This window comes from Silene latifolia, chromosome X (assembly GCF_048544455.1).
Source record: "Silene latifolia isolate original U9 population chromosome X, ASM4854445v1, whole genome shotgun sequence".
Classification (NCBI taxonomy): Eukaryota; Viridiplantae; Streptophyta; class Magnoliopsida; order Caryophyllales; family Caryophyllaceae; genus Silene; species Silene latifolia.
This window is the reverse complement of record NC_133537.1, coordinates 24,109,692-24,127,295: the sequence shown is the minus strand read 5'-3', so window position 1 is coordinate 24,127,295 and position 17,604 is coordinate 24,109,692. Positions and strand designations below refer to the sequence as shown.

Here is a 17,604-nt window from a genome sequence, read left to right as displayed (position 1 = left end):
ACCAAATTTGTTTTGGACCTTTTTAACCCAAATTAAGAATTTATCAAAAGTTTGATCTTTAGAACTTAAGAAGAGAAGCCAAACAAATCTTGTAAAATCATCAATAATTACACAAATATAGCGACTTCCACCTTTACTAACAATACGCATGGGTCCACATAAGTCTATGTGAATGAGTTCAAGAGGCAAGGAAGTGCTAACAATCTTTTTGGATTTAAAGGAGCATTTTACTTGTTTACCTTTAACACAATCGTCACAAAGTGATTTGAATTCAAATTTGATGTTAGGAATGCCATTAACTAAATCAAGTTTCTTAAAGGTATTAAGTGTTTTAGCATTTACATGACCAAGTCGTTTATGCCAAAGCCAAGGGTCATTCTTTTGGACACTCATGCATGATAGTGTTTGACTTGACAATGAGTATAAGTTAGTCATGTAGACATCTTTGACACGTTTACCTTCAAGAATGAGTTCCTTAGTTTTTCCATCAATTATTCTACATTCACTAGCAAGAAATTCAACGATGTTACCTCGATCACACAATTGTGATATGCTTAGAAGATTGTGTTTCAAACCTTTGACAAGCAACACTTTGTCGATACATAGTGACTTTGACTTACCAACTTTTCCAATACCAATGATTTCACCTCGTTTGTTGTCACCAAAAGTCACCATGCCACCATCGTAGGCTTCTAGTGAAAGGAATTGGTTTTCATCTCCCGTCATGTGACGAGAGCATCCACTGTCTAAGTACCAATTGCTGCTGCCTTTCGCTAATGCCTATAAGAAATCAAACAGTTAGTTTAGGAACCCAAACAAGTTTGGGGTCCTTCTTGACAACAACCTTCTTGACTTCTTTCTTTTTAATCCAACCATGTTTAGCCACTTTGGTACTTCTTTCTAGGTCAAGGACTCTCTTTTCACAACCATTAAACTCATGACCAGTTTTACCACAAGAATTGCAGATAATGTACTCAGGAAGGCCAAATACTTTCTTCTTCGAAAAAATCGATTACGCTTGGTCTTGGTTTTGAGTGCAACAAATGCGTAGAATCTGCATTTGAAACCAAGTCCAACATTTTTTGCACGGTTTTCATATTCTTGATATTGTTTTAGAAGAAACTCCAAGACATTCTGACTTCCTTCCCATTTCAAATAGAACATCTTAGCCTCATCTAGCTCTTTGGTTAGTTTGTCAATTTTAGCAAGATGATTAAGATTTAGTTGACCTACTTTGTCGAACGCATGTTTAACATGTCTCACTTCATCACTAAGCAATAAGCCAATTTGCTCAAGTTGCTTGTTCTCTCTTTTGCACAAGGTGAGGTCAGCTAACAGAGAGTCACGTTCTTTAGTTAGTGAAGACACATGTTTTGTGAGAGTCTCAATTTCCTTCATAGACTCGGATGCAACAGTTATCATCATCTGTTGCATGGATTTGTTCAAATTTTTTTTTCGAGTTTCAATTTGAACAAGAAGATCATCATTTGAATTTTGCACTCGATTTAAAGCACTTTTAACATGACTTGACTCATCATTTAGCATTTCAGAAATTTTGACAAGATCTTCTTTTTCATTTTGACATGTTGCAAGATCAATCAAAAGTTGGTCACGTTCTTTGGTTAGTGAGGACACGACTTTATCAAGGAACTCTTCTCCCTTGTTGGACACAGATGCAACATTGCACTGATCTGTTGCATGTATTTCATCAATTCTTTTAGCAAGAAACAGATTCTGTTTTCGGAGCTTTTTAATCTCCTTTTCAAGACTCGATGATGAACTAGGTTGATCTACCTCATTTAGACATTCTTTTAAACCAACATTTTCTTCGGCTATGTCCTCAATTTCAGTTTGCATAGCCTCTAATTTATTGTTTTGGATACGACACTTATCAATGAATTGGTCTAGAAGATGACAGATCTTGTCTTTAGAGAAAGATCGAACCTTTTTCTTGAGCTTATTTACCTCAATGTCAGAATCTGAATCTGAGTCCACGGAGTGAGCCATAAGACATTTAACACTTTCTTTCTTTGTTGACTTTGGAACATCATTGCTTGACTGGGACGAGATGCTAAGTTTGGCATCCAATTCTTCCTCAAGGACATCGTCCTCGTCGAATCGGACATTCCCCAAATGGCGCTCATTACTTTGCTTTTGTATTCTCTTTTAGCAAACTCACGCTTCTCCTTAGACTTAATGTCATTCCACTTTGGGCATTCTTTGATTTGGTGACCTTTGTCACCACATTTGAAGCAACCAACAGTGGAAGTAGACTTTCTCTTGGGAAAGCGTCGTTTGCTAGTATAGTTATTAGGCCTTTGTGAGTTTCGACAAATTTATCATGCCAACAATGTTTTTAGTGAACATTGCAAACTCGTCATCTTCATCCTCCTCATCACTTGAGAGAGCATAAAGAGCAAGTCCTTTCCCTTTAGAGCTTTCACCGGATCGCTTCATGAGAGTTAACTCATGAGCCATGAGTGAGCCCATAAGTTCATCAAGGGATAGCAAAGAAAGGTCTTTAGCTTCCTCAATAGCCGTAACCTTCGGTTGCCATTTCTTAGATAGGCTACGAAGGATTTTACGTACTACATCCTCGGATTCAAAGTTTTTACCTAGACTCTTGAGGTCATTAACAATACTAGAGAAACGAGAAGACAAACTATTAATTGACTCATCTTTTCCCATGTTGAACATCTCGTATTGTTGCATGAGAAGATCAACACGATACTTTTTGACTTGTGACGTTCCCTCATAGGCAAGATTTAGGGTGTCCCAAATTTCCTTTGCCGAGTCACAACCGGATATCCGGTTGATCTCTTTTTCACCGATGCCATATTGAAGGATGGACATGGCTTTAGAGTTTTTCTCGAGTTTTCTATAATCGGCCTCAACATACTTGTCCTCACTTTTGATAGACTTAGTGCCATCGGCATTAGTCACCTCAATCTTGAGGGGACCATTTTGAATGATCAACCAACATTCATAGTCCGTACTTTTAACATAGTGCTCCATGCGATGTTTCCACCAGGCATAGTTTTCACCCTTGAAGATGGGATACTTAGTGTGTTTTGAATCGTCCATAACTATGGGATCAACTCCTTGGTTTTAACCAATATCAAGAGCACGAGGCTCTGATACCAATTGAAGAGTTAAGAACGATAAACACCTAAGAGGGGGAGGGGGTGAATTAGGTGTACCTTTTAAAAATTTTCTCCCTTACTTGGTTAATGACTAACACAAGTAAGATCTATTAATACGAGTTTGAGAAACTTAATGGATTGTAAGTTCACAAACGCGATGCAAGAGTCTATGCAACAAGATGAGAGATCGTTGCACAAAGACCGAGAGCGAGATTAACGTGTAAAAGAAGAATGATAAGAGAACGTGAAAGTAAATAAACAAACAAGACGATGTTTAAAAAATTGGTTCAGCTCCTACTCCGGAGCCTACGTCCAACCGTTATTTTATTACTTGTTTAGAAATTTACTCAAACTTAACTAAACCATTACAATGAAACAACTCGCCAACCTACTCCGGTTGCAATTGCTTAAAGCTATTCCGCTTCAAGACTTTCTCTTGCTCAAAGCTACTCTGCTTCAAGACTTAAGGTTCTATCTCAACGGTTTACAGAGTCAGAATCTCAGTGGTTCACTTAAGAACATGGAGATTACAATTAAGACCTAAACACGAGAATCATTGAACATATTTGTTTATGCAACATGATTAAGCGAACCGATACTTGGAGATTTTACTGACTTTGAAAAACAATTGAAGACTTTTGAAAAACAGAAAACGGTTTTGCAAATGATTGAAGAACAAAGCTTTTAATGCTGAAAAGATTTGCAAAGTGTTTACAATGAATGCTCTTTCAAAGTCTTGCAATAAATGAAAAATGAAGTGGCTATTTATAGAGAAAGGTAGTGTGTAAGAGAAGGATCTTAACACTACTTTAATCTAATATCCACAAGTTAGTAGCATGCATTTTCATTTAAAATATAAAGGAACAATCAGGTTTGAAAGGCTCAAGGTGGCTGCATTTTTCCAAAGCAAAGGAGTGTTTCCCATAAAGTATGGGAACTCACAATTTTGCCACAAATGGAAAAAGCATAAGACCTATTTTTAGCATGAAAAACAACTTGCACAAATGGGATTAGCATCTTTTAAATTATTGTGCAAGCATATTCCTTTTGTTCTTTTTGTTCTTCAGTTTGAAATAATGTTTGTTTTAAACATAGAAAAGCTTTTTAAAGAATTTCAAACACTTGTGAATTTTCCCGAAAATTCTCCATTTGTTAGTACCAGAAACCATGGTGCAACAGTCTCAGGAACTGTTGCACGGTTTTGCCATAACTTATGCGTAAAAGAAATATGTTAAACTACCTCGTTTACAACATTTGTTCTAGACTATGGGCATGCTTGACTTGACCTTCATCTTGATCATCTTGAACTTCTTTGAACAATCATGGGATGCTTCAATTTGCTAAACATTTACTAAGAGGCAAACAATTAAATCATAATGAAACTTGGCATCATCAACCAAGTGTTTTCTAACAATATGTTTAAATTAAAAAAGTATATGACTGTGTAAAAAGAAAAAAACGAGATTAAAAAAAAAAGATATCTAAGAATATCGTTAATTTATATTCAAAAAACCGTAAAGAAAAGAAAATTCGACTTTCCAACAATAACGGTAAAAATAACAAATTATAAAACCTAAATATTTATATAACTGCAAATAATGATAATGAAGTCAAATTAATATAAGTGTGAAATATTAGAATGTAGATATGGATAGTGCGAGGTATAATAAAGTATGAGAGAGAAGGAAAGTGGAGTGAAAATTGGTGAGAATTAACTAATGCGGATGCTCTAATGCTGAGAAAATGTGGGTTGCGAAATTTGGTGATGCTATAATACTGAGAAAATGTCGGTTGCGAATTTTGGTACTTGTTTTGTTTGTGTAATGAGCAACAAACATTAACATGTGATGATGAAATAAGAAAAGGGAAACAAAGGGCAAAGACTAAGTTGAGGAACAATTGAAAATGTAACTTGTTAAACAATAAGCCCAAACAACACCTTGTAATACTACGGTTTTATGAGTCTTTGGGTACTCTATCGAGTGGGGCTTACTCTGTCGAGTAAGTTGGATTTTATGCAAAACAGTAGTCTACCTGTAGGGTACTCGATCGAGTAAGCTTGGCACTCGATCGAGTAAGGGTCACTCGATCGAGTAAGTGACTTACTCGATCGAGTAAGTCGGTTTACGGGTGATTTGCGACGGGTTTGTTAATAATGCGGATTAATATATAATAAGTTCCGTCATCTTCTTTAAACACTTTTACAAAACCTAATTCACAGTCAAGAGAGATTTCAAGTTACGTTGTCTTGTTCTTTCGCATTATTAGCAAATCCCGGAGCTCGAGGTGTCGTTTTTCGTTGTTCTTTATACCGTTGTGATCCTTGCGTCGTGGGTAAGTTCTACATATCATTTTTATATCATTTGGTTAATGTTGGTTAAACCCTAATTTGAGGATTTAGGGGTTTTTATGATTATGTGATTACGGTAGTGATAATATGTGTGTATGTTTAGGAGGAAGCTTTGTTGAGGAGAGATTCTGAGTCAGCTGTGTGATCGTCTGATTTCGTGTTGCTTTCCAGGTAGGGTTTCCCTACTCGGTATTAATTACATGATGTGTGTGGTGGTTGTATTGTGATTATTGATTAATTATATTGCTGGTGATTGTGACGGTTGTTGGTTTATATCGTTGATTGTTGTTGTATAACTGTCTATGATATTCGGGGCGCGTCCCTGGCTGAGTGGAGTCACTTGCGGGAGTGGCTTCACGCCCTTGGTTCGCCTCCTGTGGAACCCGCCACAGGAGGGATGTGCACATTTAGGAAACTTGGGTTTATCGCTCAGTGGTTGATGAGCGGGGATTTGGTGGGCACGGCTGCAGTCCCCCACTGGCGGTGTGGAGTACTTGTTGCGATGGGTACTCTGGTAGGACTACACACTTTAGTGTGTAGTCAGTTGTGTGGAGATTGATTATGTAGACCAGAGACTAATGTGTTGATTGAGCTGTTTGGCATTTGTTTCACCGTGGTTTGTATCGTGTAATTAGTACTGGCCCCGTTTAATTATTTTAAAAACTGCAGTGATCCATTCGGGGATGGTGAGCAGTTATTGAGCATGTATGATATGACGCATATGGGATAGCTGGGATGAGTCATCACGTGGCTGTTAGAAGAGTCTTCCGCTGTGTCAGATGATGTCTTATAGTTGTGATAGTTTTGCTAGTAGACATTTTGAGTACTTTGTATTTCAGTTAACAGTTTTGGGTTTTGAAAATGTAATCACCTAAACCGTATTTTATCTTTAAGTTATGTTTCTTCATTGTCTTATGATTATCATTGCCTCGAGTAACCGAGATGGTGACGTTCTTATACCTAAGTAGTCCTGGTAAGACACTTGGAGTATGGGGGTGTCACAAAGTGGTATTAGAGCGACGATCCTGAAACCTGTAACCAATGAACCTAATGAACATAGGAAGTCAAATTAAAAAGAACCCGGGGTGGAAGTTGTAGGAGCTAATGCAAAGGCTTGGGAGACATCCTAAAGTCGCAAACTCGCCCCACAAGTTTGAACCGGTCACGTGGGGTACGTGTCGGGATTGTTATGTGTTACCTTCTTGTTTATGTATATCTATATAATAACATGTACGATGAATCGGTGGATGCATGAATGTGGAGGATAAGAGTGTGTAATAAAGAAAAAGGAATGATGAGTATGTGATTTGTATGTTGGATGAATGAAGCATGTTGTTTGTTTTATAATGCGGTATGTTAGAAATACGGAAGTAGAAAGTTGTTTTGTTGAATATATAAAGAGTTGCATATATATGTGTGTGTGTGTGTGTGTGTGTGTGTGTGTGTGTGTGTGTGTGTGTGTGTGTGTGTGTGTGTGTGTGTGTGTGTGTGTGTGTGTGTGTGTGTGTGTGTGTGTGTGTGTGTGTGTGTGTGTGTATTGTTGTTGTTGTTATGTTGGTAGTATAAAAGTTGTATATAATGTTGGGAAAGTAAGATGAACATGCGGGTTGTGTTTACGAGTCTGCATGGCTCGATCGAGTGGGTAGTTTACGTTTTCTGGGCAGAAGTGAGATTTTGGGCGCTCGATCGAGTGGGTTCAGCTCGATCGAGTGGGTTATAGGCTCGATCGAGTATGTGTTAGAAAAGTTTCTGGTCAGATTCTGGAGTCGAGGCACTCGATCGAGTAGGAGGGGTAACTCGATCGAGTGGCCTCAACTCGATCGAGTGGATTATTGAGGAGCTCGATCGAGTGGGTTTTATACAGGTCGTAAACATGTTTTGGGTTATGGTATGAGTGTTTATGTTTATCTTTCTTTTATATAGTTTCAAGATGCCGCCGAAAAGAAACGCGTTGTATGCTAGAGCTGAGAGTATGACGGTTGATGACATAGTGAAGATGTTGGAGCACCAAGATGCTCTTACAGAAGCTTTGAAAAGAGTGGGGAAGGATAAGGATGTTGTTCACTCCAAGATCAGCATTCACATAGCTAGGTTCAACCCTAAGGAGTATAAGGGGACTGGGGCGCCAATTCTGCTGGATAATTGGCATAGAGAGATGGAGAACATCCTTGAGTTAGTTCATTGCCCGGAGGAGTTGAAAGTGGAACAAGCTGCGTTCTACTTGAGGGAAGCGGTCGATGAGTGGTGGGATAAGGGGAGGTCAGAGCAACAACAGTGGGGCTAACCACAATGGCGATAATTCTTATCAGCAACCGGCTACAAACACCAATAACATCCAAAGGTCGGGTGCTAAACCGACTACCTCAGCTAGTACTGTCCAGGGAGGTGGACAGAAGACCAGTGGCAAGCTGTTTATGATGGAAAAGAAAGCAGCTGAGGATAATGTTCACGTTATAACCGGTACATTTCTTGGTAATGATGTTTATACCTTTGTTTTGTTTGATTCGGGAGCGTCACAGTCGTTTGTATCATTGAGTCATGTTAAAAGGTTGGGTTTGAGTGAGTATGAGTCTGTAAGAGAGGAATTTTCATACCTTCGGGGGACTCTGTATCTTGTGGGAGGTTGTATAGAGGTGTGTCCATGATAGTTGGGCAAGTTGATCTACCTGTAGACTTGTTGGAGTTTCCTTTAGATGGTTTTGAGATGATCGTCGGGATGGATTGGTTGGGAAGTACAAGGCTAAGATAGATTGCCATCAAAAGAGAGTTTCTTTGAGAGGTCCTAAGGGGATTAGTGTGTCTTATCGTGAGTTTGTTGTCAAACCCAAAGTTAAGTTGATTGCAGCAGTGACCTTGAAGTCCTATCTGAGGAAGGGATGTCCGTTGATCTTGTGCCATGTGAGGGATCATAGAGTGGAGAGTTCGACAGTTGAACAAATACCAGTGGTGGGAGAGTTTCCAGATGTCTTTCCATAGGAGATTCCGGGGTTGCCACCGAAGAGGGAGATAGATTTCACCGTTGAGCTGAAACCGGGGACGGGGCCAATCTCTAAGGCACCATACCGTATGGGTCCTAAGGAGTTGGAGGAGCTTAGGAAGCAGCTGGATGATCTGATTGAGAGGGGATACATTAGACCTACACTACTACAGAATTCATCAAGGACATCAGTGGATGGACATCGGATTTTTGAAAAAACAGATGTAATAAGTTTGCACATCGGATTTTTATAAAAGTCTGATGTAATTATATTATATGGACATCGGTTGTTATTTTCAACCCATGTCCATTATAATGGACATCGGATTAAATTACAACCCATGTCCATATAATCCTCAATTTGGGCGCAAAATGAAAACAATTCCCCCGCCCCAAATTATTTTCACTAGCATACTCTATCTTTATTAATACTTACTTCATCAGACCACCGCCGCTAATTATCTCACATCGCTCAAACTCTATCTTCTTCGCTCACTTCTCAGCCCTCCACCACTACCACTCACCAGCCTTCCTTTTCATGGCGTCCCTCACCCAAGCCTTACAAGTGCAAATGATCCGATCCATATCTTTATCATCTCCAATGGCTTCCAATTTCCCTCTCAATTTTTTATTTGTTGCTATTGATTTATTTAATTGTTGGTATTTTGTATGTAGATTTTTGTTAGTATGAGTAGTTGTTTTCTTAATTTAGATCTCATTACCAATATACATTAGTGGTTTGATTTTTCCGGGTTGTGTGATATCTCATGATGTGATTTTAGCTTAAATATTCGATTTGTGCCTAATTTGTGACACTATAGCTACAAAAATAAATTTCGGATCTTTCTTCTCGCAAAAAAATGGCGTCTAATCGAGATGCAGATGCGGCTATGTAATTGAGTCTTGATTTTCTTTGATGTTATTATTGTATCAAATAGAAAGTTAGAAAATCTAAGCTTAAATAATGAATAATGAATGGAAAAATGGAAGGATACGCAACTTAAGGCATTTTTAGTGGACATTGAATTAATGTTTAGTGCTAATAGTTCTACACCACAATTTCCAGATCTCCTCTTATTTTATACTAATTAATTAATCAAAATATAAAAATATATGTGATTTTTTGCCTTTTAAGACTATCGTCGATCGATATATTTCAATGCGATATGAATCTCTTAATCCGTTTGTTTTCTCAACGATACTAAAATGCTTTGGTAATTTGTTTGTTCCTCTAGTTTGTCACTCGTCGATGTATCCGTATGGGTGCTATTGTGCTTATTAATTAATTTAACTATGTAGCTGGAATGTTTTTATTGTTAATTTGATTTATGGTTGTTATTTTTGCAATATTTTGTTTGTGACATGGTGAATACATTACTCCAGCACACTTGTACTTTGCGGCCCTAATAAGTATGAAAGTAAGTTATACTCTTATTATCTAGATATGTAGGATAATATTTTGTGAGCCTATTGTTAGCTCTCCATTAGATTAGTCTTATATAGACCGACCAACGACGATGAACCATGTTATGAACCACTAGGCGACATGCAGTGGCAGCACAGAGCCACTGCTAATCCCACGCTCAAGCGACAAACTTGTCATACGCTGCCCAAGACAATTCAACTCGCTACTGTCCCTTTACCTGGTACCAGTCACTGCTCATCCCACACAATCTCTTGCTTACTCGACACCTATGACTACTCGTTACCCATCGTTGTCTTTTAGGCGTCAACCATTAGGATACTGCATAAATGTTTTGACAACTACTTTAGTATAAGTTTGTGCAAATATTTCCATGTTCTCAATGAGGAACCAACTATAACTATATCTGCTTATCTGATAGAAATATTGGTTTTTGTCCATGAGTTCGTTCACCTTACACAAACGTCTTTGTTTGAAATATTAGTGTTTTTATGGAGCTGATGAATAAGAAGAGCCGTCAACATGTGCTGGAGTGTGCTGGAGCCTATGCTTTTCAAAGATGTAAGCACACTAAAATTCTTTCTTCATTAACTTAAATTGCTCCATAGAAACTTTCACTTTTATTAAATTTTCTTATCTTGAACACTGCTAGTTAGATGTAAAAATTTACTTTAATTTTTGAATGACTGAAATATAAAGAGTGTACTATAATAGACATTTTTATGGTTATACATTTCAGGTTATTGGTGGTCATCTACTCACAGCTTCGATTATTTCATAGATGCATTGGTTTAGGTGAGTAACTAACTACGAATGAATTCATGTCATCTTATGTCTATCAAGTAATGAAACTGCATATACTCACAAATGCACTCGATATCTTTAATATTGTGCTCCTGTAATGTTAATGATATACTGCAACATCTTATGTTTATATTTAGATCGGTAAGAGTATACGGCTACAATGGTGGGGAAAGAATGCGTTCTCAAGCACCGCAATGGCTGCAACATAATGTAAGTTGTTGCTTATTATGACGATAAATTCAATGTCTGATCATCAATCACTTTTAATTGACAAAGTCATGTTATTGGTTTAATTCTTGTCGAGTTGTTGTTTTAGTGTGCTCGTCAACAAGGTGTTGTAGAATGCGGGTACTACGTCATGAGGTACATGCTGGAAATCGTCACGCGTTCTAATCCAACAAAAGCTATCAATGAGGTCAGTTTCGACATTATAGCAAAACTCGGTATTTTTTCAAGTAATTATCCTACTTTGACCTGCTGCCTATACGCATTGTGGGCGAACCTGCTGCCAATTCAATGAGCTAGCTGTTGCACCCTCTTCCCTTAATTATTAGCTTATATGAAGCTGCCCTTGTGAGGCCATGCCTGACTGCCCCATTGTCATTAATATGCATTACAGGTTTTTCAAGACACCACGCCATATTCACAAGAAGAATTAGATGAGGTTCGGGACTTGTGGGCGAACTATTTTCTCAATATCTAGCCGTAGATAGCTAGCTAGCGTAGTAATGTATTAGGTAGTTGCATTTTGAAAAACTGATTACATGATCTGCAAGACCATATGTTATGTTGGCTGGGATTTGTTATGCCCTTTGTTGTTGTTCGTTAGTTGTTGAATTCGGATGACGGAGACGGTTGCGTTGTATGTTGATTGGGATCGGTTTTTATTAATTGAAATCGATCATTTTGGTTGAATGGCAGTTGGCATGTTTTGTATTAATGTTTTGGCATTCAAATTGGTGTAATGCAATATGAATTGGCCTGCTCTTTTCAAATTTTTTTTTTTAAAAAAAAAACAATATAAAGGACAGCGGATTTATAAAAGTTCGATGTAATTCTAGCTTCAAAGGACATGGGCTTTCTATAAAAATCTGATGTACATTACACATATGGACATCGGATTAATGTTAAAATCTGATGTTCATTACTCATATGGACATCGGATATATTTAAAAATCCGATGTGCATATACTAATGGACATCGGTTTAAAGTCCCATGTCCATTACATCCCATATGGACGGGACTGAACTCTACATCGGCCTATAATCCGATGTCCATGTGTCTAGAAGTCCGATGTCCTTCATGATTTCTGTAGTAGTGCTAGTGTATCACCGTGGGGAGCACCAGTTCGGTTTGTGAAGAAGAAAGATGGGAGCTTGAGGTTGTGCATCGATTATAGGGAGCTGAACAGAGTGACAGTAAAAAAACAAGTATCCTTTGCCAAGGATAGATGATTTGTTTGATCAGTTGAGTGGTGCAGCAGTCTTTTCTAAGATTGATTTGAGGTCGGGATACCATCAGGTGAAGATTAGGGAAGAGGATATACCAAAGACAGCTTTCACGTCGAGGTATGGTCATTATGAGTATGTGGTGATGCTGTTTGGGTTATCTAATGCATCTGCTGTGTTTATGGATTTGATGAACCGGGTCTTCAGTCAGTTCTTGGATAAGTTTGTGGTGGTTTTTATAGATGATATCTTAGTCTTTTCTAAGACAAAAGAGGAGCATGAGGAGCATTTGAGGATTGTGTTGCAGACCTTGCGAGATCATCAGTTGTATGCCATGTTGTCCAAGTGTGAGTTCTGGTTAGAGGAGGTAGATTTTCTGGGGCATGTGATTTTAAAGAAAGGGGTAGCTGTAGATCCTGCGAAGATTGAAGCAGTTAGCAAGTGGGAAGCACCAAAGAATGTGGCTGAGATCAGGAGTTTCTTGGGTTTAGCAGGATATTATCGACGGTTCGTGAAAGATTTCTCCAAGATAGTTATACCTATGATAGCTTTGATGAGTAAAGAGAACAGGTTTCGTTGGGATAACAGTTGTGAGACGGCGTTCCAAATATTAGAGGAGCGTTTGACCACAACTCCAATCTTGGCATTGCCTGAAGGGAGTGAGAACTTTGAGGTGTATACAGATGCTTCAAAGAATGGGTTGGGTTGTGTGTTGATGCAGAATGGGAAAGTGATTGCCTATGCTTCTAGGCAATTGAAGCCTTATGAGGAGAATTATCCGATGCATGATCTGGAGTTGGGTGCAGTTGTGTTTGCTCTTAAGATTTGGAAACATTATCTATATGGGGCGACCTTTAAGGTGTTTTCAGATCACAAGGGTCTCAAGTACATCTTCACTCAAAAGGAGTTGAACATGAGACAGAGGAGGTGGATGGAGTTGATTGGGGATTATGACATGGATATTATATACCATGAAGGGAAAGCTAATGTGGTTGCAGATGCTTTGAGCAGGAAGAGTGTGCATTCTTTATGCACAGCTGTATCTTTGATGAGATTGAGAGATGAGGTGGGGAAGTTCGGGATACATATGATCCAGAAAGGGGATGCTATGGGGGATTTGACAGTTGAGCCAGACCTTTATGATGATATTCACAGTAAACAGGCTTTGGATCCCAAGATTGAGGAATGGAGAGCGGAAGTAGAGAAAGGGACAGTGTAGACACCTCGTTTCTGCACCTCCCGCCAAACACCCAGTGATGATTGGGCCGCATGTTTGGTACACGGAACGATTTATGACAGTTCGTAAGTTTATCTTCAAGTGATCGCTCAAATACTTGTGTCTACCTCATGGTCGTCATCTAGGTGTCATTACGGTCGTTTTGACAGTAATTAGAGTACATTTGGAGTCCGGGTCAAAAACAGTCTTCATTTTCTATAAACCGTCAAATCCCGAGTCAAAGCAATGTGCTTGTCTACCTAAGGTTATGATGTCATAAAATGTTGATATTATATCTCATTTTGAGTCTCATGTCACTTCATTAGGCTAAACTTAAAGTTTGCATTACAAAATGTGCATTTCATTTAGTTAAAATGACAACCCGAACTTTAGGCCCGTTTTACGAGGTCATAACAACTTTTTTGGGTCAGGCCTATTTCACAGAAAGTTCTAGATCTCTTTCTTAGCTTTCCAACGCCACCAAAATCACCTTAATCCGAGTCTTGTAGAGAACGTTATGCGTAAAATACGACAGGTTGTCAAACGCGCTTTCTTGCGCAGGAGGAACCCGCTGAGGAAAGGACGCAGCAAGTGCTGCGCCTCTTCCAAGGGACGCAGCACCTGCTGCGCCTCTTCCTCAAGGTTTTCTTTTTGTCCAAGTTTCCGCGTTTAACCTAAGTCGGTTGTTTCCGGATCTTTCTCTCCTTTCCATAATTCCTCCGTGTGATTAGTATAAATAGGGACTTTCGTTCCTCATATTTCTCACGCGAGTGTCCGCCCTTCTCTTCTCCCTTTGCGTTCTAGACCTTTGTTCTTACTTTTTGTCGTCTACGTGCTTGATCTTTTGACCACGTAAGCTCGGATCCTTCTGAGTACCAGCCTCGTTTGCATGACCGACCAATTTGACCAACTACACATCAATCAACTTAATTAATCTAATCGTTTTCCTCTTACGAGGGCACTTTCTTTGCATTCGCGTCGAGTATCACTAATCGATATCTTAGTCCTTCTCGTTTCGTCAACATGTAAGTCTGAGGGTGTAAATCTCTCTTTTATTTATTGTATTTTAATTATTGTATCACAATTGTAAGGTTTATGTCGAAAATACCTCTTAAAACCGATTTCTAAAACCGTGCTTAAAAACTTTTTTTTGCGGATTTCCAGAAGACAAACCGTCGAGAAAGGACGCAGCAACTGCTGCGCCTCTTCGAAGGAGCGCAGTTCCTGCTGCGCCTCTTCGTGAGGCTGCCGCAGTTCCTGCTTCCTTTCTTCTTCCTTCGTCCTCTGTAATTCGTTCGTCTTATTTGTTTTCGTTTGTTTCTTTAATTCTTTGACATAATAGCATATTAATCTCACATGTATATTATTTATCATTCATTCACATGTTTAATTCGTCATTAAATTCGACTTAAATCCCTTATAACCAATATTTGCGGGTTTTCGTCATTAAATTCAATCCGGGTTGTAGAAGTTCGATTTGTTCATATTGAGTTTCTGGAATTCGTCTTTGATATATCTTCATCTGTCTTTTGTCATATTCGTCATTAATTTGTCATTAATTCGTTATGTTTAACCTATTTTGTTCACCTATGTCACTAATCAATCGTCCATTCATGTAAATAATCCGTTTGCATCCGTCTCATCCATGTTTATTGCTTTTATGACCATCAATCACATGTAATTAACCTGATAATCACTTTCATCCGAGTAAATATTATTAATTAACCGTTAAAATCAGTGATTTACATTAACGATTTGCGCTTAAAACTTCACGACGAGAACTCACCCTTGGAATGACGCAAAGAATCGCCGCGCCTCTTTCCAAAGGGCGCGATCTCGCCGCTTTGTTCCAGGATGATTTCTGTCTCTGAACTCCGTTGTTGCTTGACTTAGTTTAATTAGCTTATGTATAATTGACTATTAACCGTATTATCGCCTAATCATCTGTTCGTTAATTCATTCTTTTATTCTTTTTTCTCAATTTATCTGTTTTAAAGGTATTTTCGACATAAATCGCTAAATCCATTGTAATTATTGTAATTTTTATTATCGTAATTTTCCTATTGTATTTATCATTGTATTTCGTATCATTTGTATGTTTTCACATGTAATTGAATCTTAAATTCCTACTTTGACCTAATTGTTTGCTAATTAATTGTTCACCGACTTAGTTAATTTCTCACATGTTAGGATTAAAACTTGGATGTTGCATTGCATGCATACAATCGACGATATATCGAGTACGAATAACTTCCCTAATCATTAGTAGAGGCCGCTATCGAGGCGGGCGGGATTAGGTGTTCGATCAAAAGAGCTTCCTAATACGTACCATCACCCCTTACTTCAGATCTCTGTGAACATCCGTGTTCATTGGCATCAACGAGAGTCATTCTAGACATAGAATGCTAAGGGTAACGATTGCTTAGTGTTCATGTCTCTACTTTGTGTCTTGACATGACACGAGGTATTCGAACGGTTCCAATTTCCCATAAAAATTGGTGGCGACTCCACAAAATGCAAACGCTTGTTCTGTTTCCCAAGCGCCCCCGTGGCCCATGTCCACAGACAGTGTCTAGATTCTCTATTCATACAGATGGTAGTGTGAGATTGGATATGAGGTGGTGTGTTCCTAATGATAAGGAGTTGAAAAAGATGATCATGATAGAGGCTCAATTGCACACCATACTCGGTACATCCAGGCGGTGACAAGCTATACAAAGATTTGAAGAAGACTTTCTGGTGGCCTGGGATGAAGAAGGAAACAGCTGAGTTCGTGGCTCGTTGTTTGACATGTCAGAGAGTGAAAGGGGAGCAGCGACGACCACAAGGTAAGATTCAGTCTCTTGAGGTACCTGAGTGGAAGTGGGAGTCCATTTCTATGGATTTTATCGTGGGTTTACCGAAGAGTCAACAGGGTAATAACATGATATGGGTTATAGTGGATCGTTTGACCAAGTCAGCTCATTTTGTGCCAATGAAAGATACATGGACTAAGACACAGTTAGTTATGGCTTATCGGAAGAATGTGGTTCGACTACATGGGGTGCCTAAGGACATAGTATCTGATAGAGATTCGAGATTCATCTCACGGTTTTGGAAAGAGTTGCAGGAGTCTCTGGGAACTACCCTAAAGATGAGTACAGCATTTCATCCCGCGACAGATTGCCAGACGGAGAGGACCATCAAGACTCTAGAGGATATGTTGCGAGCTTGTGTTATGGATTTTGGTGGTAGCTGGGAACAGAGGTTAGATTTGATTGAGTTTTCTTACAACAACAGCTATCACACCAGTATTGGCATGGCACCATTTGAGGCTTTATATGGGAGGAAGTGTAGGAGTCCGATTTGTTGGGACGATAGTGCTGAGGCAGTGGTTTTAGGACCGGAGATGGTACATGAGATGGTGGAGCAGATTAAGCTGATCAGACAGAGGATGAGAGCGGCCTAGGATCAACAAAAGAGTTATGCTGATCTACATCGACGGGATATAGAGTTTCAGGTTGGGGACAAGGTTCTTTTGAAAGTGTCTCCTATGCGTGGAATCACGAGATTTGGTAAGAAAGGGAAGTTGAGCCAAAAGTTCATCGGACCGTATGAGATCTTAGATCGTGTGGGTGAGGTTGCTTATCGGTTGGCTTTACCATCTGCTTTGGATCGGGTACATAATGTGTTTCATGTATCTCCGTTGCGGAAGTATGTTAGTGATCCGTCACATGTGTTAGAGGTAGAGAACATAGAGTTGGATGAGTCCTTGTTTTATCTTGAGGTGCCTAAGCAGATTCTTGATCGAAAGGTTAGGAAAACTAGATATGGTGAGACAGTGTTGCTTAAAGTTCTTTGGTCTAACCATGAGGTTGAGGAGGTTACATGGGAGGCGGAGGAGGCTATGAGGGAGCGGTAACCGTCTCTTTTTGATCAGGTATGTATGGTTACGGGGACGTAACCTTGTTTCTTTTAGGGGGGTAGGAGATGGTCGCATAGAGTTTTTACATGTTTTATGTTGGTTTTGGTATAATTAGTAATTGTTTTGAGTCGAGTTGAGTTGGTTTGGGAAGTATGTTTTGGAGTTTTATGTTGAGTTTTGTTTTTGTCGTTGTGTCGGGAGGATGTTAGTGTGCTTTTGTTTTGATTGTGGTTTGAACTTCGGGGACGAAGTTCTTTTTAAGGAGGGAAGAATGTAATACTACGGTTTTATGAGTCTTTGGGTACTCTATCGAGTAGGGCTTACTCTGTCGAGTAAGT

The 17,604-nt window shown here is 39.0% G+C and overlaps 1 long non-coding RNA gene across 1 annotated transcript; it reads left to right on the top strand.

Moving 5' to 3' along the window:
• The first annotated feature begins 10,822 nt into the window (after window positions 1-10,822).
• LOC141621296 (uncharacterized) lies at window positions 10,823-11,612 on the top strand. The gene is made up of 3 exons (XR_012532200.1): window positions 10,823-10,907; window positions 11,014-11,112; window positions 11,317-11,612. It is a non-coding gene; the product is annotated as an uncharacterized LOC141621296 (long non-coding RNA).
• Window positions 11,613-17,604: the final 5,992 nt, after the last annotated feature.